Below are 22,982 nucleotides of genomic sequence, written 5' to 3'. Positions count from 1 at the left end.
TCATAGGATGTACGCTATCTTTTGTAAAACGTTATATTTTATGAATGCAAACTGGTTTTTAAACAGCATGTAGTATTCAACAGTGTAAAGATCCTGTTGTTGATGAATCGTACATGATGGTTTTGTACGGGGCGTCACATTTGGTATCAGAGCATTGGTTGTAGGGAATTAGGTTGCATTAGTGAGTCTAGACCGACCCGAGTAGGATTCACTAATAGGACTAATCTACAACTTGCTAGTTTACTTGTTTCTGCATGCTGCTGATTACTTTTACTGCTGTATGATCTTACTGCATGCTATTGCTTATCTTCACTTCCATGCGAACTTGTTGTATGCTTATTTCTGCTATTGCATGATTACTATCTGCTTTCACATGTTATTTCTGTTTAGCACTGTTATTATTACTGCCATGCTAGGTTGCTGTAGTGCCTAATACATGCTTGCTTTATGACTTACTGACATGGAAAAGTTATTTTTCCCTGTTCAGATGTCGGATATTCCACCTGTCATCATTTTGGGCAGCGATTCAGACTCGTCAGCCACCTCACCTACTGCTGCTACCGACACATAGGTCCCGTTAACCAATGACCCCGGCGCTTCATCCTCCGAAATCAGCAGCCATACGCCTGCCCCAGTGGTTACCTCAGGCAGAGCCCAGGACCCCCCGGAGATTCCAGCTCTACTTGCCCCAGGACCCTCGGAGCCACAGCCCCGGTGTTGTGATTCCCGGGGAATACGGGGACGTTCCGTTCCGTAATGAGCATAACTATTGGTGCCGATGCCTTCCTGATGGACGTGTCATACGTATTCCACCCTTCAGATACCGGATCATGACTATCGGTCGCCGATCGCCGCCACCTCCAGCTGTTTTCGACGATTCATCATCCGACAACCCATCCACAGACGACTCTATTGACGATGACTCAGACAGGGAGGACCCTGATGATGCACCTGTACAGCCACCCTCCACCCCACCGAAGAAGCGGTACCGTTTCGATGGCACCGTTATTCCTGGGATCAACGGAGGTCGAGCGTTCACTAACGCACATGGTCAGCGTCGTAGGGTTACCGCTCATAAGCGGGTTGTGCCTTACCCTGCTGATCCTTTCGTGCGTAAGCCTTACCGCTTTGCAGCCTATACTTCTGGAGCCGGATCATCTGCACCACCGGCACCACCTGCACCACCGGCACCACCTGCACCAGCAGCACCGCCTGCTCTGCCAGCCCCTCCCTCTGTCGAGGAACTGACGAGGGAGGTGGAGATCCTCCGTGCTCGGGTAACTGAGCTCCAAGACCAGATGTCCCACGTGATGGACATCCTTTACCCACCGTCACCATAGGGCTTTGTAGTAGATTTCATTATGTAATCTTGTTTGTAGTTCATGTTTTACTTATGTATTGTACGAACCTAAGCGAATGTATGCAACTATTTATTAATGAATGGAACTTTGTATTGTTTAATTCTTGCACAGTGTTCTATTTACATTACCGTATGTTGGTTTTGCTGTAATTATACCTGGTTGCGTTACTTAATTGGCATGCTTTGTGTTGTTCCCCTGTTTACCATATACTATATTACTATATATTAAATGATGGATTTTGACTTAAGTCAAAATTTCTGTTTAGAAGAGCAATGGCAAACGGACGAGCAGCACCCACAGCAGCACAGATCGAGGAAATGATTGCGGAACGAGTAGCCGCAGCCATGGCAAATGTCAATCCTCCAACCCCACCAGTTAAACAGAACGTCCAAAACAGTTGCACTTACAAAGAGTTTCAAAGCTGCAAGCCCCACAACTTTAGTGGCACTGAGGGGCCAGTTGGTTTGACTAGGTGGTTTGGGAAATTAGAAGTTGTGTTCCGCTTCAGCAACTGCTCAGAGGCGAACAAAACCAAGTATGCCTCATGTACGCTGTCAGACGGCGCCCTAACCTGGTGGAACACACTGGCTCAAGCTAAGGGTATTGATGAGGCTTATGCCATTTCGTGGGAAGAATTTAAGGGGGCCATGATCAAAGAGTACTGCCCCAGGACAGAGATACAGAAGATGGAGGCTGAGTTCTGGGAGTTGAATGTTGTGGGAAACGATCTTGATGGTTACAACCGTAGATATCTGGAATTAGCGCTGATGTGTCCCACGATGGTTACCCCAGACTTTAAGAGAATGGAGCGATACTTGTGGGGACTTCCCAAGTCCATTCAAGGAAATGTCACCTCTTCTAATCCACCCAACATCCCGGCAGCTATGCATTTGGCGCAAACCCTTATGAACCAAATTATCAGGAAGGAATCGGAAAAGGCAAAATCCGAATCGGGAGTCAGTGGTGAGAAGCGAAAGTGGGACAACAACAAGGGGAGAGTCTATGATCAAACCCCCGCTAAGAGTCATAACGATGGAAGGAACCCCAACCCGACCCCTAGCTCGAACCCCAACTACAAGGGTACTCTACCGCAGTGCAAGAGGTGCTACAAGCATCACACTAGGTACTGTAATGTGGTCTGTGGAAAGTGCAACATGATCGGGCACGTTGGAAAGAACTGCAAGATTCCCATTCCAGCTGTAAGGACAAACCAAAATGGGCCAAGGAAATGCTATGAGTGTGGACAGCAGGGCCACTTTAGGAATGATTGCCCCAATAAAAAGAAGGACGGCGGACCACCGCGTGGAAGAGCTTTCAACGTTAATGCAAGGGATGCACGTGAGAACCCCAACTTGGTTACAGGTATATTCACTATCAACAATCTATTAGCCTCTGTCCTATTTGATACTGGTGCCGATAAAAGCTATGTTTGTAGAAACTTTTGCTCTAAGATAGATTGGTCATTAGTGCCTTTAGAAGAGAATATGCTAGTAGAAGTAGCCAATAGGAAACTTGAGAAAGTTGACCAAATTGGACGAGGAGCTATTATTAACATAGTTGGTGTGGATTTCGCAATTGACTTAATACCGATCAAATTGGGGAGTTTTGACGTGATTGTCGGTATGGACTGGTTGACCAAAGTAAAGGCCGATATTATCTGTGGAGATAAAGCTCTTCGTATACCGCAAGGAGACAGTGAGCCATTGACTATTTATGGAGAGAGATGTAACTCGAAGCTGAACCTCATTAGATGTATGAAAGCACAGAAGATCATGAAGAAAGGACGACTTGCTGTTTTAGCACACGTGATGGCTTTAGAATCAGAGGAGAAGAGTGTGAATGACGTGCGAATCGTGAATGAATTCCCTGATGTCTTTTCGAAAGAGTTGCCTGGATTACCGCCACCAAGAGCAGTGGAGTTCCAGATCGATCTAGTGCCGGGAGCTGCACCCGTAGCTCGCGCACCTTATCGACTAGCACCTTCCGAACTGCAAGAGTTGCAGAGTCAACTGCAGGAATTGCTCGACTGAGGGTTTATCCAACCGAGCTCGTCGCCTTGGGGCGCGCCTGTTTTATTCATGAAGAAGAAGGATGGATTCTTCCACATGTGTATCGACTACCGCGAACTCAACAAATTGACGATCAAGAATCGATATCCTCTTCCCCGAATTGACGATCTTTTTGATCAGCTACAAGGATCAAGCGTGTACTCTAAGATCGATTTGCGATCCGGTTATCACCAGTTGAGGGTGAAAGAGAGTGATGTGATGAAGACTGCGTTTAGAACCCGCTATGGTCATTACGAGTTTCTCGTGATGCCGTTCGGATTAACCAACGCACCAGCCGTGTTCATGGACCTCATGAATCGTGTCTGCAAGCCTTATCTGGATAAATTCATTATCGTCTTCATAGATGATATCCTCATCTACTCCAAGAGCAAAGAAGAACATGAGCAACATCTTCGGTTAGTGCTTGAAATCTTGAGACAAGAGCAGCTTTATGCTAAATTCTCCAAGTGTGAATTTTGGCTGAAGGAAGTCCAATTTCTGGGTCATATTGTGAGTGATCAAGGTATCAAAGTTGACCCCGCTAAGATTGAAGCTATCAGCAAGTGGGAGACACCCACTACTCCGACTCACATCCGCCAATTTCTAGGTCTTGCCGGTTACTACAGAAGGTTTATTGAAGGTTTTTCATTGATTTCGCGTCCTTTGACCGCACTGACTCACAAAGGGAAGAAGTTCGTTTAGGAAAAAGAACAAGAAGCAGCATTTCAAACCCTGAAGCAGAAGTTAACCACCGCACCTATCTTATCTCTTCCCGAAGGCAGTGACGACTTCGTTGTGTACTGCGATGCTTCGAAGAATGGTTTTGGTTGTGTATTGATGCAAAGAACGAAGGTCATTGCTTATGCATCTCGTCAGCTGAAGATTCATGAGTGAAACTACACTACTCACGATCTCGAACTTGGAGCTGTTGTCTTCGCATTGAAGCTGTGGAGACACTATCTCTATGGAACAAAGAGTACCATATTCACCGATCATAAAAGCCTCTAGCACATCTTTGATCAGAAGCAGCTGAACATGAGACAACGACGATGGATTGAGATGCTGAACGACTATAATTGTGAACTTCGTTACCATCCTGGTAAGGCCAATGTTGTAGCCGACGCTCTAAGTCGAAAGGAGAGAACGGTACCTCTTCGTGTTCGGGCTCTGAACATCACCATCCATTCAAACCTCCACAGTCAGATCCGGGTAGCCCAAGAAGAGTCTCTCAAGGAGGAGAACATATCTCGCGAATACCTAAACATCCTCATCTCTAAATTCAAGGTTAATGAGTCTGGACTCCGATGATATGCCGGAAGAATTTGGGTACCCCGTTATGGAGATTTACGAAGCCTTTTACTTGATGAAGCCCACAAGTCGAGATATTCGATTCATCCAGGTGCCGGCAAAATGTACCACGATCTCAAGGAACAGTATTGGTGGCCAAATCTTAAGAAGGATGTTGCAACTTATGTTGGGAGGTGTTTGACTTGCTCGAAGGTTAAGGCTGAACATCAGAGGCCATCTGGATTACTCCAACAACCAGAAATCCCACAATGGAAATGGGAAGCAATTACGATGGATTTCATCATGAAGCTACCAAAAATGGTGGGCGGATACGATACAATCTGGGTTATCGTTGACCGTCTTACCAAATTTGCTCATTTTCTAGCGATGAAAGAAACAGATACAATGGAGAGACTTGCTCAACTGTACATCAAATAGGTTGTATCTCGTCATGGCGTGCCACTATCAATTATCTCATATCGCGATCCCCGTTTTGCTTCCAGATTCTGGCATTCTTTGCAAGAAGCCTTGGGAACTCGTCTCGATATGAGCACCGCTTATCACCCACAGACCGACGGTCAGAGTGAACAAACGATTCAGACATTGGAGGACATATTGCGTGCCTGTGTTATTGACTTTGGAAAGTCTTGGGAAAGGCATCTGCCGCTAGTCAAATTCTCTTACAACAACAGTTATCATTCGAGTATTAAAGCCGCGCCTTTTGAAGCGTTGTATGGTCGCAAGTGCCGTTCTCCTATTTGTTGGGCCGAGTTAGGCGAAGTGCAAATCACCGAACCCGAGATAGTCCATGAAACGAAGGAGAAGATTTCTCAGATTCAGGCAAGACTCAAGACGGCCCGCGATCGCCAAAAGAGTTATGCTAATCTTAAACGAAAAGACTTCGAATTCAATGTAGGTGACCGAGTAATGTTGAAGGTCGCACCCTGGAAAGGTGTAATTCATTTTGGAAAGCGCGGAAATTTAAACCCGCGATATATTGGTCCTTTTGAAATTTTGGAACGTGTTGGACCCGTTGCTTATCGGCTGGATCTTCCGACTCAGTTGAGTGCCGTTCATCCTACCTTTCATGTATCAAATTTGAAGAAGTGCCTTGCTCCACCGGAACTTGTCATACCATTGGAAGAACTTACGATTGATGACAAACTCCACTTCGTGGAAGAACCTGTCGAAATTATGGACCGTGAGGTCAAAACCTTGAAACGCAATAAGATTCCAATTGTCCGAGTTCGATGGAATGCTAAGCGTGGACCTGAGTTTACCTGAGAACGAGAGGATCAAATGATGCAGAAGTATCCTCACCTTTTCCCGACTCCAACACCCGCCTCAGCTTAAATTTCGGGACAAAATTTCCAATAACAGGTGGGTAATATAACGACCCGACTTTTTCGACTTGCTTTTGTGCCTTGTATTTTAGCGAAACTGCGTATCTGTGCGTACTGTGTTACTTTATACTCTGGAAACTTGATATACGTGGTTTACTTTCAATTATATGTTAAAACGTGCCTTAGAGTATGTAGGTTACTTAACTTGTTCACCGGATGCTTTTATAACCGTTAGTGTTATTTAACGTTTCGAATAAACCGCGAACTGCGCGCACGTTTAACTTTTGTCATAACCGGAATATTTGAGCAGTGAAATATTAATTATTATTTTATAATAATAATTACTTGGGCTTTTGGATGCTTAATTTTATTTATTTAATTGTTAGAGCCCAATAGTTAGTCTTGTTGGACTTTCTACCTTGTTGGGCTCAAGCCCACCCTACTCTAGCTAGTGACCCAATTAATTAGTCCAAGTATTATTACTAGTGACCTATAATAATAAATAAATAAATAAATAAATAAATAATTAATGAGTCATACTAGCATAATGGATAAGGATTATCAACTTTGTCACATGAGATTCTAGCATAAGTACATGCTTTAGACAACCACTAACCAAAAAGCAAAATGGTGTCTCCTCCCCTCTCCCTCAAAACCCACGGCCATGAGGCCTTCCAAGTCACCAATCCTTGTCAAATTTTTGCTTATAAATACTAGCCATTTTCCCTCATTCAATCACTTGCTCTCATTTGGTTTTCACACACAATTGTTCTTTTTTTCTTTCCTTTCTAGTATTACTTGTAAGTTTTCTTTTTCTTCCTCTTTTCCTTATCATTTTCGTGTACCATCATCATCATTATATGAAGATCAAGTTCCATTTAGCTTTGATCTTGGTTACATCTTGTTGATTCAAGCATGAATCCTTCAAGAACATTGAAGATTCAAGCTTTCTAGCTTTGAATCTTCACCAACTTTGTAGATTCATCTTTCTTTTACTTTAATCTTGTTATTTTATGATAAGGATTCAAACTTTTGTTTGTAATCTTCATGCTTCTTCAAGATCCAAGCTTTATGCTTCAAGATCTTCAAGAACACTAAAGGTTCAAGCTTTCTAGCTTTGTGACCTTATAAATTGTGCGAAAGGGATCCAAGCTCTCTAGCTTAGGGTTCCATCACTTCATTTGACTTAGATCATGTTCATACTTGTTTGACTTATCTAAAGTTTGTAACTTTGTTGTAAATAGGACTTGTAATTGTGTTAAGACAAAGGATATGATGTAACCTTGGTTCATCATCCATCTAAGACTTTTAAATGAGTTGTGTTATCACTTGGTCTTAACATATTTTGTATTGGTGGTGGAATCTTGGTCAAAAGTGATGCTAAACCATCAACGAGTTGTACACTTGAAGCTACAAGCATCAAGGATGAGAACCGTGATGAGCATCAAGCACCAAGAACCCCACCGGAGCACTTGTCTGCTGATTTTCGTATCTGATCAGACCACCCGGGCTACTAAAAAGTTGATTTTCAATTATTTCGGTTCGAGTAGATGATTTTCTGTTTAGGCCTCGTCTTAATCCGAGTTATGGTTTAGGATTTATGGCCCTCCGAGAGTCACTACACCTATTAACGTTGTGCTGAAATTTCTGACCTACTCGCACTTAAACCGTATCCACGGTCAAAATAAGACGAGTTAGGTTCTGAAAATTGGTCAGCTGTTAGGGGACTCATATACGGAGCAATAGCCACTGACTATGCGTCTTTTCAATTTACGTAGAGGTTGTAGCAGCTGACCGAAGTCAGCCTATTTTTTCGATCTCTATTCTTGTCAAACTTACTTAGCTTTTATGATGATGAATGATGATGATGATGACACTTAAACTTATTTTATGCACTATTAGAATTTATAAAGACAACCTACTGACCTAGTAACCCTTGATTTAGGTTGACGACCTTTTGGACCGACTTACTACTTGCGTACTTTCATTACCGACTTTACCGCTTTTATCACTGTGAGTTATAGCATCCCTTTTTACTTTAACTATTTTGGGACTGAGAATACATGCGCTTTTTACGTTTTACATGTTAGGCACGAGTACTTAAACTTTATATGTGTGTGGGTTATACAACGGCATAAACATTCCCCCTAGCACGGTAACGTTTAGTCATTGGTTTTTGAACCGGTGAACGCGAATCTTAGATATGGATCCATAGGGATTGACATCCCCACTCGGGCTAGTCGCGCTAGCATTTAACGAGTGTTTAATACTTCGTGAACATACGCACTCGCCAAGTGTACTTTCAGGGGGTTATAAACGTTAAGTCTAGTTACCGGGTGCCCACGGTTATACATATACTTTTCATACTATTTTGTTACACTGAAATCTCGTGGCCTATCTTACGTTACTGTTACAACTTAAACTATAGCTCACCAACATTCGTGTTGACTTTTAAGCGTCTATTTCTCAGGTGCCTAGAGGTTTCTTGCTTCCGCTGTTAGATTTGCTGTCATGATGTTATTGAATTGCTGTTAAGGACCTGCTGTGTTAGATATCCGCTGCATAACCTAGAGATGTCTCATTCATGGAACTTTTCTGTTGCATTCGTAGTTTATGTTAATTTCAAACAATGGTTTTGTAACGACCTTAGGGTCAAATACTTATGTCTATGCTCCTATTCATAGGATGCACGCTATCTTTTGTAAAACGTTATCTTTTATGAATGCAAACTGGTTTTCAAACAGCATGTAGTATTCAACAGTGTAAAGATCCTGTTGTTGACGAATCGTACACGATGGTTTTGTACGGGGCGTCACAACTGTCCTCTTACCTCAGCTACTATCGGCTACTGCGACAATGTTAGCTCTGACTATCTCTCATCCAATCCGGTTCAACGTCAGCGGACCAAACACAATCGACACACACTTCGTTAGAGATTTGGTTGCTCAGGGTCAAGTCCGAGTTCTACATGTGCCTTCGAGATATCAGTTTGCGGACATCTTCACTAAAGGTCTCCCGTATGCTTTGTTTGATGATTTTCGATACAGTTTAAGCGTCCGCAGCACTCCCGCTCCAACTGCGGGGGGGATATTAGCCTAGTTATTTTGCCCCCATATGTTAGCCTATGTCCTATCTTGTATTGGGCTTAGCCCACCTTTCTCTTGTAGGGTTAATGCCTTTATATTTGTAATTGTATATTTAGATTATTCAAGAACGGCTGTTACAATCGGTAGAATAAAAGCCACATGGATATAAATCTATTGATGACAAAAGTCCAGAAGTAGCAACTCTTGTGGTTGAGAATGATGACCGAATAACAGCCACTTGACCTTCTTTAAATACACCCGATCTCCAATTTCCTTTAAACCCAAGAACCTTTAATAACAGCCACTTAACCTTCTTCACGTACATACAGCTGGACAAATCTTGGGATCGAGTCCCTCATTTAAGCGCATTGCCATTGCCATCGCTGCTCGATCTCCGACGTTGGTTACTTTGAGCATCAAGCATCTGGTGAGTTCCCGCCTACGTCTACAAAATTTAATTGTTAAGATTACTTAAAATTCATTCCTACCGATTTGTATGGTTTTTTGGGATCTTTAGGGAAATCAAACAAGAAATAACTTATAGTAGTCAAATATATTATGTTATAAACTTATAATCACGTTTTCTGTTTTCTTAATTTTTATTTCTTAGTTAGTGTTATAAACAAGGAAGAAGAAACTTGAAATTGAACACTTAATCAAGATCGTATTATTGATTAGAAAATGATTACAGCAGAAATGAAAAGTTATCAACTACAACTGATTACATCAAATTTTTTAATACTCCAGTCATTCTTACGCGCCTCACAAACATAACAGACATTTGAACTGGTAAACAGAATATTTACACTTGTGACCTCTATACTTTCTACAGTTTGCCAAATAACCCTTGAACTTTGTTTGACTTGCGTTGAATACTTGAATGCTTGATTATTACTTTACACGTAGACCATTCTTAAAGTGCACGTCAATACTCCGCCAAACCATTCACTAAATTTGGCGCCGTTGGCAACAAAGCACCACTAACTTGTCAATTTTCATTCCTACTTCGTTTCACGAATTTCAAACATATTGAAGAACTTGGATTTGAACATTAGAAACTAATTAAAATGTTAATCTTTTTTTAAAAAGGAAGGTTGCCACCCAACAGTTACCTTTATTTTAATTTTTGACTATATCTATAGTTTCTATTAAAATTCTATAATAATAATTTCATTATTAGACTAATTATTTTATTAAAAAAAATTAAAAAAACAAAAGAAAAAAATTTAAGCATGGTTGATATCATTAATCTAATTAAATTTTAATTATGTTATAATTCAGTAGGCTTATAACTACCTTTAATGGTTATAAGAACAAAGAGAGAAAAAGAGAGAAGAAGGAGAGAAGAAATATTGATATTGATATTTCAAGAGAAATGGTGCACCTTAAATGGTTACCATACATGTCTATTTATAGTATAAAATATTACTATGCAAGAAATATAATAATAATAAAATTAACATCCAATCTAGATATTTTATAACACAATCTAGATATTTTATAACACTCCCCCTTGGATGACAATTTTATTAGAGAATAACTAGTACTGCCTCGTTAAAAACCTTGCTAAAGAAAACTCATTGGGATAAAACTTTAGCTAAGGGAAAAAGAGTGCAGCATAAAGTTGACTCCCCCTCAAGTAGGCAACGCCTGAGTTGTTACATCTTCTGAACATGCCTCATGCCAATATTATGAACGTGTGTTCTGAAAATAGCAGTTAGCAGTGCTTTGGTATAAAGATCAGCAGAGTTGTTGATTGAACGTATCTCATTTTAATCTGGTTGTCTTTTACGATATCTTGAGTATATGAGAAAAATCTGAGGTTTTCATCTGAAACTGTATCATCTAAATCTTTTATGTACAAGTTTGGCCCTCGTGATTTGTCTACAGTCTCCTTCATGGTTTGTTCAAACCGTTGTTTCAGTTCCTATTCCCTTTCAGTCTTTTTCTGAGCCTTACCAATATACCATTCTTTTCCATCAAACTTATGACCGTTAAGACCGTTTATAGCTTTAGCGCCTCGTCAGCATTTATGTTTTGTTTTGTCATTTTTGATACTCTTCTTTCATTTGTATTATGTAAGCTGTATTATCTTCATAGATAGTTGTTACGCTTTTATAGCGTTCTAGTCCACAAGAATCAATAATGATTTGTATCATTGATCTTAACTAAAATCATTCCCGAGTAGCTTCATGTAATGCAATCACTTCGGCATGATTTGATGATGTTGCAACAAGTGTTTGTTTTGAGAACGTCATGATATTGCGGTGCCTCCATTTAGGAATACATATCCAGTTTGAGATTTAGCTTTATGTAGATTGGATAAATAATCTGCATCTGTATAACCAAACAAATCTTGTTTCGAGTTGTTAGAATAAAATAATTATAAATCAGTAGTTCCCCGAAGGTATCAAACTATTTGTTTGATCCCATTCCAATGTCTTTTGGTAGGGGCTGAGCTGAACCTTGTCAACAAATTAACTGCAAAAGAAATGTCAGATCTTGTATAATCTATAAGATACATAAGAACCTCAATTGCACTAAAATATAGAACTTCCGATCTGTTAAAATTTTCATGATCTTCGCAGGGATGAAATAGATCAGTGTCAATATTGAGTGATCTAACAACAATGAGTTTGTCTTTAAAAAAAATGTTTTAAAATCTTTTCGGTATAAGTTGTTTGATGTACAAGTAAACCATTAGGCATATGCTCAATTTGCAATCCAAGGTAATACTTGGTTTTTTCAAGATCTTTCATTTCAAAATAATTCTTTAGAAGTTGAATGATTTCATAGATCTCTTTATTTGTTCATATGATGTTAAGAACATTGACATAAACAACTACGATCTCATATCCGAACATTGTTTTTATAAAACATACGTGCAAAATAAGTTTATATTTATACCCTTTTTTTTATCAAGTAGTCATTTAATCGGTTATACCACATACGTCCCGTTTGTATAAACCCACTTAGAAATCTTTGTGATTTAATGGAATATATTCCCTTGAGTTTTACATTAGATGCTTATGATACCTTAACCCTTTAGGTATATTCATATATATCACTATTAAGTGATCCATACAGATAAGTAGTAACAACATTCATGAGATGCATTTAAATAACTACCAGGTTGATTAAGTATCTAATAAGTAATTGTATCCATTACAGGAGGATAATTTTTCCTCCTAATTCATTTCTGGTCTTTGTGGGAAATATTGAGTTACAAGTCTAGTTTTGCCTTGTAACTTCATTTGCACATTTCTTTTCGGATAAAAATTCATTTGTATCCCATACGTTTCACATCTTTAAAAGTGATAACGATTGATCCGAAAACTTTTCTTTTATCGAGCGATTCTAATTCAGCTCTTATTGCTCCTTTCCATTGAGCTCAATCATGTCCATTTTGTATATTCAATGACAGATTTTAGTTCCAGATCATCATCTTTATTCATGATGTCATTGTAACATTATATGAAAATATCTCATAGAGATTTTAGTTTCATTTCGGTTCCATAATATTGCATAATTTATCGCAATTTTAGTATTTACATTTATCAATATCCTCTGCAGAAGGAATATTGATTTGTGGTTCTTCTTGAACACTTTCTCTTACCTCATTATCAGCTGATTTTCTTTTTCGAGGATTTTTATCTTCGGAACCAATTGATCTTCCACGTTTGATGCGTGTCAAAGACTCAACAGTGACATTATTGCCAGCTTTTGGAATTTCAGTTCGAGCTGGAGCATTTATCGCTGGTATATATGATTTAGTCACTTTTTTATATCTGTAAATGCATAAAGTAATTAATTTGCAAGTTCTTGCATATGCATTATTTTTGAACTTTCGTTTCACATTCTTTTGTGCGAGTTCAATATACCTTAATTGATGTTCACATCATGAAGCATCATTTTATTTTTTATTTTTATTTCTCCCCCTAATCTAGGGAACAATGTTTTATTAAAATGACAATCAGCAAAACGTGCTGTAAAAACATCACCCATCATGGGTTCAATATATCTTATGATTGAAGATGTTTTATATCCAAAATATATTATCATCTTTCTTTGAAGAACCATTTTATTGTGTTGTGGTGATACAATTGGAACATACACTGCACAACCAATGTTTTAAGGTAGAAAATATTTGGCTCTTGGCCAAAATCAAGTATTAAGTGAAAATATTTACGACTTCCACATGGTATAATGCGAATTAATGTCGCAGCATGTAAATTTACATGTCCACATATAAATATTGAGAGATTTGTACTCATTATCAATTGTCTAGTTATTAGCTGTAAGCGTTTATCTATTGATTCAGCTAAACCAATTTTGTGTATGCACATGAGCAACTGGATGTTCAACAACAATCCCTGTAGATATATAATGATCATTAAATGCTTGAGATGTTAACTCACCAGCATTATCAAGTCTCATCCTTTTAATGGTGTAATCAGAATAATGTGTTCTCAATTTAATAATTTGTGCAAGAAACTTTGCAAATGCCATATTACGGCTTGATAACATACAAATATGAGACCATCCGCTAGATGCGTCTATTAGAACCATGAAATATCAAAATGGTTCACATGATGGATGAATTGGTTCATATATCTTACCTTGAATTCTTTCAAGAAACATTTGTGATTCTTTTTCACAATATACTTTTCATTAATCACCATATGTGCTTTCCATTAATCACCATGTGTTTTTTTTTTTTTTTTTTTTTATAAATCACCATATGTGTTTTTTTTTTATCATATATCCTTTTCACCATATACGCTTTTAATCATATGCGCTGTGTTTTTCACCATATGCGCTTTTAATCATATGCGATTTTCATCATATGCGTTGTGCTTTTCATCATATTCGCTTTTTATCATATGCGCTTATCATATGCGATGCGCTTTTTATCATATGCGCTTTTTTATGTGAATATTAAATTAATTAATTTCGTTTTACTATTCATATGAATTAATTTAGATTTACTATTTTGTTAATTGAGTAATATATATATACATCATATACTTGTGACTCCGAAGGCTCAAATGAATTTGACCATATAGTTATACGTTGTACCTTGCACATTAATTTTCAGTAGAAGCTTTAGATGCATATTATTTTCAGTAGAAGCTTTAGATGCACTTTTTTTTTTAATCACCAAATACCACAAACACTTTGTTTGCGTTTGTTCATAGTCATCAATGAAAACCATTTTCTTTAATTTTATTTTATACAATAAAATTAACGCATCATTATTCTTTTCAAAAACAATAATCTATTGTTATTGTTCACTTGTGCCATGTTTAATAACAAAAGTCAACAACCTCTATCTTGTTTGTTGTGGCAACCAAAAACAACCTTTGCTTTTGTTACCGAGAATCCAAGATCAAAAAATAATTAATTTTTAATTAATCTTTTATCAAAACCATAAATGATTTTATTGATCTACGTTGATATGGCCATAAAGAATTGACGGCTGACCTACTTTTGTAAGTGTATTTCGGCTATCATCCCGAAAACGCACAACGACCTTTTTTTTTTTATGAACTATTTGTTTCATATCTAGCTTAGGCAATTATTGTGAACATTTGATCCCTATAAGAGCATTTATTTTTTAGACTTTTAGTTGATTTGTACTTGTCACAATTAGGGATAGCACCCGCGGGTCGTGGATGCGGATCCATTGGTTCCATCACCCGTACCTGCGGATTTTTTTTAAGAGACATCCAATTGAACCCTTGTTCGTTGAAACAATTTGACTATATTTTTACTCCCCATTATTAAACGGGCCATTTTGATGCACACTCTTAAAAAAATAATTTGTTTTTTAAGTTTTATTATTCAACCTCCTTTTTTCAACGGTCACGTTTTTAACAAAACTTTTGACAAGTTTGGAAAAAAGTTTTTTATTGATTATCATCAAAAGTTTTCTATTGTCACTCTACTGGATGGAATTATGGCATACAACCAAAATTGCAATCCAACACTACATAAGAACAAAAAGGTTGTTTTTAATTAACATATGTATATGTGTTAAACTCGGAATAATAATAACTTATTTTAAAAAATTAACATAAGACATGTTGAAACATTTTTGTCACATTTAGCTCATCAAGTCTAATACTTATCATTGATAGATTTTATCACGTCTAGGAGATGTTTACTTTTTTCTTGTATTAAGTCCTACTTTCATTTACCTTTGTTTGGAAAAAAAGTTTTTTTTTTTACTTTGCTTTCCCCCTTTCTGTAAAACTCATTTAAACACTTTCTTTGTTTTTTTTTTTTTAAAAAAACTTCCTTTTTTTTACGTTACCCGTAAATTATAAATATATAAAAAAAAACTTTTTGTTTAATTTTTTTTTCTAGTTTTTAAAAGGCCACTTGACCAATTTTTTAATTCTTTCACAACACCTGATATCGTGATCGTGACCTTTCACCAAAGCAAGAGATATTCTTGATAAACTAAACACGGACTCGTGTTTGAAATTGTCGGCCACAAAAAAATTCATTTGATAAAAGTATATATATTTTTTTTAGTTATAGAAGGAGAACACTTCATTTTCAATACTTCATTTTTGACAAAAAACTATTCCATTTTACCATCCCCTTTTTTTTCTTACTTTAACTTTTAAGATATACTTTTAATAAAAATACAAACTACTTTTTCTTATTTTAACTTTTAAGATTTACTTTTAATAAAAATACAAACTACTTTTTGTATTTTAACTTTTAAGATTTACTTTTAATAAAAGTACAAACTACTTTTTCTTATTTTAACTTTTAAGATTTACTTTTAATAAAAATACAAACTATTTTTTTATTTTAACTTTTAAAATTATAAATTTAAGAATAAACATTAGTATGCATGAAATAAATAATGATTAATTGCATAAGTAATCATAAATGTTAGATAACATATAAAGACCCCGTCGTATTCGTATTGATCGAAATTAATCTCGACCCATGGTACCGTGTTGTCAAATGACGTGTTGCGTACATAAAGTACCGTGTTGTCAAATGACGTGTTGCGTACATAAAGTACCGTGTTGTCAAATGACGTGTTGCGTACAATCATGAGGTCTTATTAACATAAATATAAATGTTAGTGAAGTTAATAAGAGTTAGATTACAGAAAATATAATTCAGGTGGTATAACCGACCATATATAACTTAAATAACATAAATATAAATGTTAGTGAAGTTAGTAAAAGTTAGATTACAGAAATATAATTCAGGTGGTATAACCGACCATATATAACTTAAATAACATAAATATAAATGTTAGTGAAGTTAGTAAAAGTTAGATTACAGAAATATAATTCAGGTGGTATAACCGACCATATATAACTTAAATAACATAAATATAAATGTTAGTAGTCCAAAATTTGATATATTCGAGTCTGAAAATTATTAATAATTTCATACCTTGATTAGTGATTCGTGATCGTTTGAGATATCTTTTAATTACACTAAGCTTTTCGTGCTGATAACGTGTTATAATTTAGTAGGCTTATAACTACCTTTAATGGTTATAAGAACAAAGAGAGAAAAAGAGAGAAGAAGGAGAGAAGAAATATTGATATTGATATTTCAAGAGAAATGGTGCACCTTAAATGGTTACCATACATGTCTATTTATAGTATAAAATATTACTATGCAAGAAATATAATAATAATAAAATTAACATCCAATCTAGATATTTTATAACACAATCTAGATATTTTATAACAAATTAAAATTAAATTTTATTAATTAATTATTATTATTAAATCTTATTAATAATTATTTTAATTAATAAAATTAAATAATTTTAAATTATTTAAAATTGAGTACTAGAAGGCATAAAAGTTAGACAAGGAAACCAATTCTAAATTTATATTTTAATTTACACTTTTAAAATTAAATGACAACCAATATTATTTCTTATGATTGGATGTGGATTGTTTAATATGCATTTATGTGTTTGATGAAATGTTCAGCTGTCGAGTTTCTTAGTCGAACTTTGTGGTTTCACGGGTAATTAAACTAAATGACTTTAACATTTACGTTCACTTAATACTTAAAACATATCATTAAACTGTTTCGTTTAAATAAACCCATGATTCCACGAATCATTTCACTAGTTTATACTAATATACTAATACTATATACTAGGAGTATACGATATCATTCTTAACTAATTTTTAACACAACACTTTTTTTTGAACGACAATTTTTTTTGTATCAGTGAATCATTTATTCAAACGACCCTCATCATTTGCACGTATTACACACGTTCGGGCGAAAACCCGAACCCGATCGACGGTACCCAGGAACACATCCATTTAGGCAGTGTTTCTGGGTAGAGGTCCGTGAACGAATCCGGTAAAACTTCCATATAGGGTCAATATATACCACCAGTATTGGTGTTTAATTGTTTTAAAGAAAATCATGTCATCCCTAAGGATCAAACTCATGACCTCTCCGTATCTTATGACACAAAGTACATGTGGTGAACCATTAGACTATGCCCGCAAGTTCTTAACACAACACTTTTTACTCTAACTCTCTCAATTCAGCCACTTTATTCTACCAAATTACCAATTCAAAAAAAAAAAAAAAAAAAAAAAAAAAAAAAAACTTAAAAAGACATCCAAATCCCAACAACACGAGGTTAAGATATGTTTCAAACTTAATTTGAAAAGTCTATTTATCTTTCACCAACATGCTCATCTTCTAATCTATAAGACTATCTTTATTCCTGATGGGCATTTTGGCGTGTTGCTGGGTGAGGGTGGGATGCTTGATGAGCGTGCTGTCAAATTGTGTGTAATGGGGTGGAGTGTTTAGTGAGGTGCTGGATGATGTGTTAAAATCTGATTGGAAGTTGGGTGAAAATGGAGATAAAAACTAATTAAAAAATAAGAAAAAATGGAGCACATGAGCCATTTCTTCCTTGCTCACTTGATGCACTTGACCAACACACACACCAACACGCCTTGTTATGGGGTGCTAGGTGGCGTGTTGGCCAACACACACACCAACACAAGTAGGTCTAATAATATTCTTCACTAATGGATTTCGCAAAATTTTCACAAATGCCGTATAATCCACAATCATATGTAAATAACCCATTTACCTTTTTTCAAACAACTAATAAATCACCTATTCACACACCTTCGAAACACCATCCAAGGAGGCTGACAAAACTCAACTCGAACCCAAACCCGAAATCCAAGAAATAGACCTCCCCAAACCATCCGACCCGAAACATCCAACCCGAACAATGCGTTTGACTATTAAGAATAATTCTTGTATTTTAATTAAGTCGTTTTTAAATAGCCTTTTTTAGTTATGTCATTTTTTATTTGTAGTTTTTAATTTTTATCTCTAAGTTTTATGTAATGTTAATTATTGTACTTAAAGAAAAATTATTTATATATAAATTAATGAAATATTAATTATATTTAACTATAATATGTAAAGTATAATAATAATAATAATAATAATAATAATAATAATAATAATAATAATAATAATAATAATATTTTACTTATATATAATATATTAATATATAAATACCAATAATACCGATAATATTCATAATAAGTTTAATACTAAAATAATAAAGGTGGGTTCATTTAATCGTATGTCTTAGTTGACTCTTACAAAGTTGGTCTTTTCCAACTACACCCTTAAGGTGTTTGCAAAATTGTTTTACTCGACATGTAGTGATCAAGCTAAAATTCACCAGTTAAGAGACATGACTTCACCAGTTAAGAGAATTTCGGCTTTAGTGCAATGTGATTGGTGGTGTTTCGGTGTTTAAGGGACCTTACGGTAGTGTTCCACTGATCCTTTGATCGGAAGAGGTGACCAACCGTCATGTCCGATCATAAAAATCCTTAAATGTTCATATGATCTTCGATTAACACCTTCAACGTTTATTACAAATCCAAAAAATCTCACCTCCTTAGAGAATGACCAAGAATATGTGATCGCGGTTATGAGCTCACTAGATCCAACCACATTCCACTCAAAGTCGGAATTCCCTCATCAATCGTGGATGACACCAATTAATCAAGTCATAATTCACCGCTTATGGAATTCCGGTTTGAACGCAATGAGGCTAGAATTATTTTTGTTTAATGGACCTTACTGTGGTGTTCCACCGATCCTTAGATCGAAGGAGATGACCGACTGCCATATTTGATCGCAATGACACCCTTAGATGATCATATGATTCCCATGTCAACACCTTAGTATCTCACATGTCAACGCCTTAATCACTCATAAACTCTATTGGCTCAGCTCCTGAGAGTGTGGCAGAGATTCTTTGACTGTGTAGTAATTGCTTTAGATTCAACCACCTTTAAATTATGGACCTTGGTCCTTATTTATAGGGGTCCGACCCATATACCCACACATCATTCGAATGATGCGAAGTGTTCTTGATGCACAAATGTGTTGCGTGAAATGGGTTGTTAAAATGATGTGTTATATCCTTAATGCCCGTAACTTTTATATTTCTTATGCACACTGAGGTATTTCCTGAGTGGTTTCCAAGCCTTAGTAGGGGGACCCGTGACTAGTTGCCAAGCAACCCGGGTTCAATTCCGATAAGGGGGAGGTTTTCTCCAGGATTTTTCCGCGATTAGTTGCCAAGCAACCCGAAACCCGCGATTAGTTGCCAAGCAACCCGGGTCAATCCTTGGAGTTTCCTACCTAGCGTGTGTGGGTCGCAAATTAGAGTATTCGATGCGAAAATTTACCGTTAAAAAAAAAGAGACATGATTGACACACAAATTTTTTTACAAAATGTACTCACAAACGCTCTTGATTAAAATGAAGGAAAAATATAATATTTATATTGACCGTTTTGAATAATGTGGAGGATAATTTGACGTGGATTCTCGATGAAGAGGACTGTTTTTCGGTCTAACAAACACATATTTCCTGGATAATTCTTTTATGCCTTCACTTGTTATAAGGACCTGCCAAAATTTCTAATGACGCAATCATGAAAAGCCAGTCCCACAGCTAACGGTACGTCCTACGTGTTCAAAAATGTTTCGCATTTATTTATTTCAAAAGTTTTCAGTAACAAAAAATTCTCGTAAATAGTAAAAGAGTAAAAGTAACAGGACACATTTAACAATGTTTAAGTATTTAAAAACCCAAATGTGAATCATTAAAGTTTTAAAATAATGACAGGATCTCCAAATATGGAGCATGAGACCTCTAAGAATACAACATAAGCAAATCATCTAAATACCTGAGAATAAACATTTTAAAAATCTCAACACAAAGGTTGGTGAGTTATAGGTTTAAATAATTGCGCATAATAATTAACAATAGACCACCGTGTTTCCATGCTAGAAAGCATCTCATTAAGTTCGTCAAAAAAGTTTTATCAACAAGATTCTACAAATTTTGAGCACCCAGTAACTAAGTTTAACAAAATAATACTTATCTACTCGACCCTCTGTATAAATCAAAATCACACCGAATCAAGTGTGTCACTCAAATACATTACATCCGTTACAAACTAGCGCTAGTAGCCCGGATGAGGATGTCAAGCTCTATGGATCCATATACATGTATTCGCGCCCACTGATGTAACAACCAGCAATTACTAGTTACCAAGCTAGTGAATTTGTGATACAACTCAGTGTAGAGTAAAGTAAAGTAAGAAAGTACTTGTGTCTATTGCGTAAAATAAATAATGTATGTATTCTCATCCCAAAAATCGTAAAGTAAAACGAGACTACAACTCACCTCGAAAGTTGTGCAATGTATTACTAAACAACGCACAAAAAGCTAAACTGCAATTGGTCAACAATCAACCTAGAATAATAGAATAGGTTAATAAATACCTAACACTCTAGGTCGGTTGTAGTGTATTCATAGTCCTGGTGCTTTGTTTTGACTCCACAATTTTTAATAAACTTTAGCGTTTAAAGTACTTTGAATGACATTTAGTATATGCATACTTAATATGTAGTATATGCATACTTAATAAGGCTAGACTTTACTTAATCAAATTAATACTTTTGGTTTTCGAAAAAGTCAACTTATAAAGTCAATCCTAAAAGTATATTCAAAAGTCTTATTAAAGTCAATAGCTTGGTAACTAGTCAAATGTTTCATATTACACCAAATAAACTACACAGAAAGTTTCAGAAGCTAACACACTCTGAGAAACTCGTAATGATTGATACGGTTTTAACATTTTAAGGATTTGAAATCAGCTTTCCGGAAAAACATAAAAATATGACCAAGTGACCCACATTGACGAATTTTAGAAAAATACTGGGGACATCGATTCGCGGACGGCCAGAGCTGGAAGCTTCTACTTGTCACAAAGATGTTGCATGATTTATTTCAAAAGTTAACTCACAAATAAACGACCATGGCGATCGATACGATTTTGACATTTCTCATAAATTCCATCAGCACTTCAATAATACTATAGTTTTTGCAAAAGTTTAAAAATTCATAACTAATTCAAGAAATATGCAAATGACGCGTCTTAAAAGCCTAAAATTATTATTTTTTCGAGACGCACGCAACCGTGAACCCAGAATTCTGACATCGGGTTGCACGCACCCCGAGACAGCTGCTGATTAGTCCAGAAATTAATATAAAAAGATATAGAAAATGTACATTTCGATTTGGCCATAAATTTTCACTCGTTCGACGGATTTTGACGAAATTTAAATCAAAATTCAACTACTCGATGAGAACAACACAATGAGCAACAATTTACAAATGAAAAATCGACGCACGCATACCCAAAAATCTGCACCAAATCGGCTATATACATATATATCAAACGTTCGTATTTTCGCACCAAATTCAATAATCAATACTAATTTAAGCACCGTATAATATTAAATAAAGAATAAGAATTGAAAATTAAGATCTTATGAACTTTACCCAAGAGAAAAATTGAAAGGAGATACAGATAGAGCTTTGCGTGTAAATCGCGACTATATAATTTAATTTGATATTGGAGAAGTAATAGATCTTGAATTGGTTGAAGAAAGGTGTCGATGGTGATTATGAATTCGTGGGTGGGTGTCGACAGAGAGGGGGAGAGGGAATAATAAAAGCTGCAGTTTATTTGTTAGGGTTTAAGTTTATTCACATTTAAATACCTAATAAGTTTCAGAAGATGACCCCCCCCCCCCCAGAGAGGGGGATAGGGAAAAATAAAAGCTGCAGTTTATTTGTTAGGGTTTAAATTTATTCACATTTAAATACCTAATAAGTTTCAGAAGATGACACCCCCCTACCCCACAACACATACACACACATCATGTGTTGGCGGACGGTTTTGAGAGAAAACGGGAAGAGTAAATTTTAATTTTTGCATGTTGGCACTAAACCTTAGAAAGTTAATACTTACCGTTTTCTAAAACGTCAAACCAAACGCGAAATGCTACACGATATATATTTAGGATAAATAATAATAATTCTCGAATAAATATTACAAATAATATTTGTTAAAAAATAATCTGACATAGAAATGCCCTTGGATAATTTGAATTCTTAGAATTCTCAAAAGAACATTATCGGTTTGAAAAACAAGACGGTTTATAAAATAAACTACACCGTATCACATAAACATATCATGAATGATATAATTATGGTTTTTTAAATAATATTAAAATATTATTAAACTAAGTCGGAGTCACATATATGAATGTATATTAGTAACATATGAATATTTAATAAACAATAAGTTTAATACACCGTAACATATAATAATCTAGGAACAAAATTGTCTGGCATAGAAAATTATAGAGTTTAACTAACAATCGTCAAGTATTTAACGGAAAAAATTAACGGAAAAAGTCGGGCTGCATCTAG

General features: G+C 36.0%; 1 protein-coding gene across 1 annotated transcript in view; it reads left to right on the top strand.

Moving 5' to 3' along the window:
- Positions 1 to 9,414: 9,414 nt before the first annotated feature.
- Positions 9,415 to 22,982, top strand: part of LOC139866107 (UPF0481 protein At3g47200-like) — a 32,443-nt gene continuing 18,875 nt past the window's right edge. Inside the window, exon 1 of the mRNA XM_071854248.1 lies at positions 9,415 to 9,552. The gene's annotated coding sequence lies outside the window, so the exon portion shown is untranslated. The remainder of the gene's footprint in view (positions 9,553 to 22,982) is intronic.

The sequence above is a fragment of the Rutidosis leptorrhynchoides genome, chromosome 9, assembly GCF_046630445.1.
Source record: "Rutidosis leptorrhynchoides isolate AG116_Rl617_1_P2 chromosome 9, CSIRO_AGI_Rlap_v1, whole genome shotgun sequence".
Lineage (NCBI taxonomy): Eukaryota > Viridiplantae > Streptophyta > Magnoliopsida > Asterales > Asteraceae > Rutidosis > Rutidosis leptorrhynchoides.
Note: the sequence above shows the minus strand (reverse complement) of the source record. Positions and strands in the feature narration are given on the sequence as shown.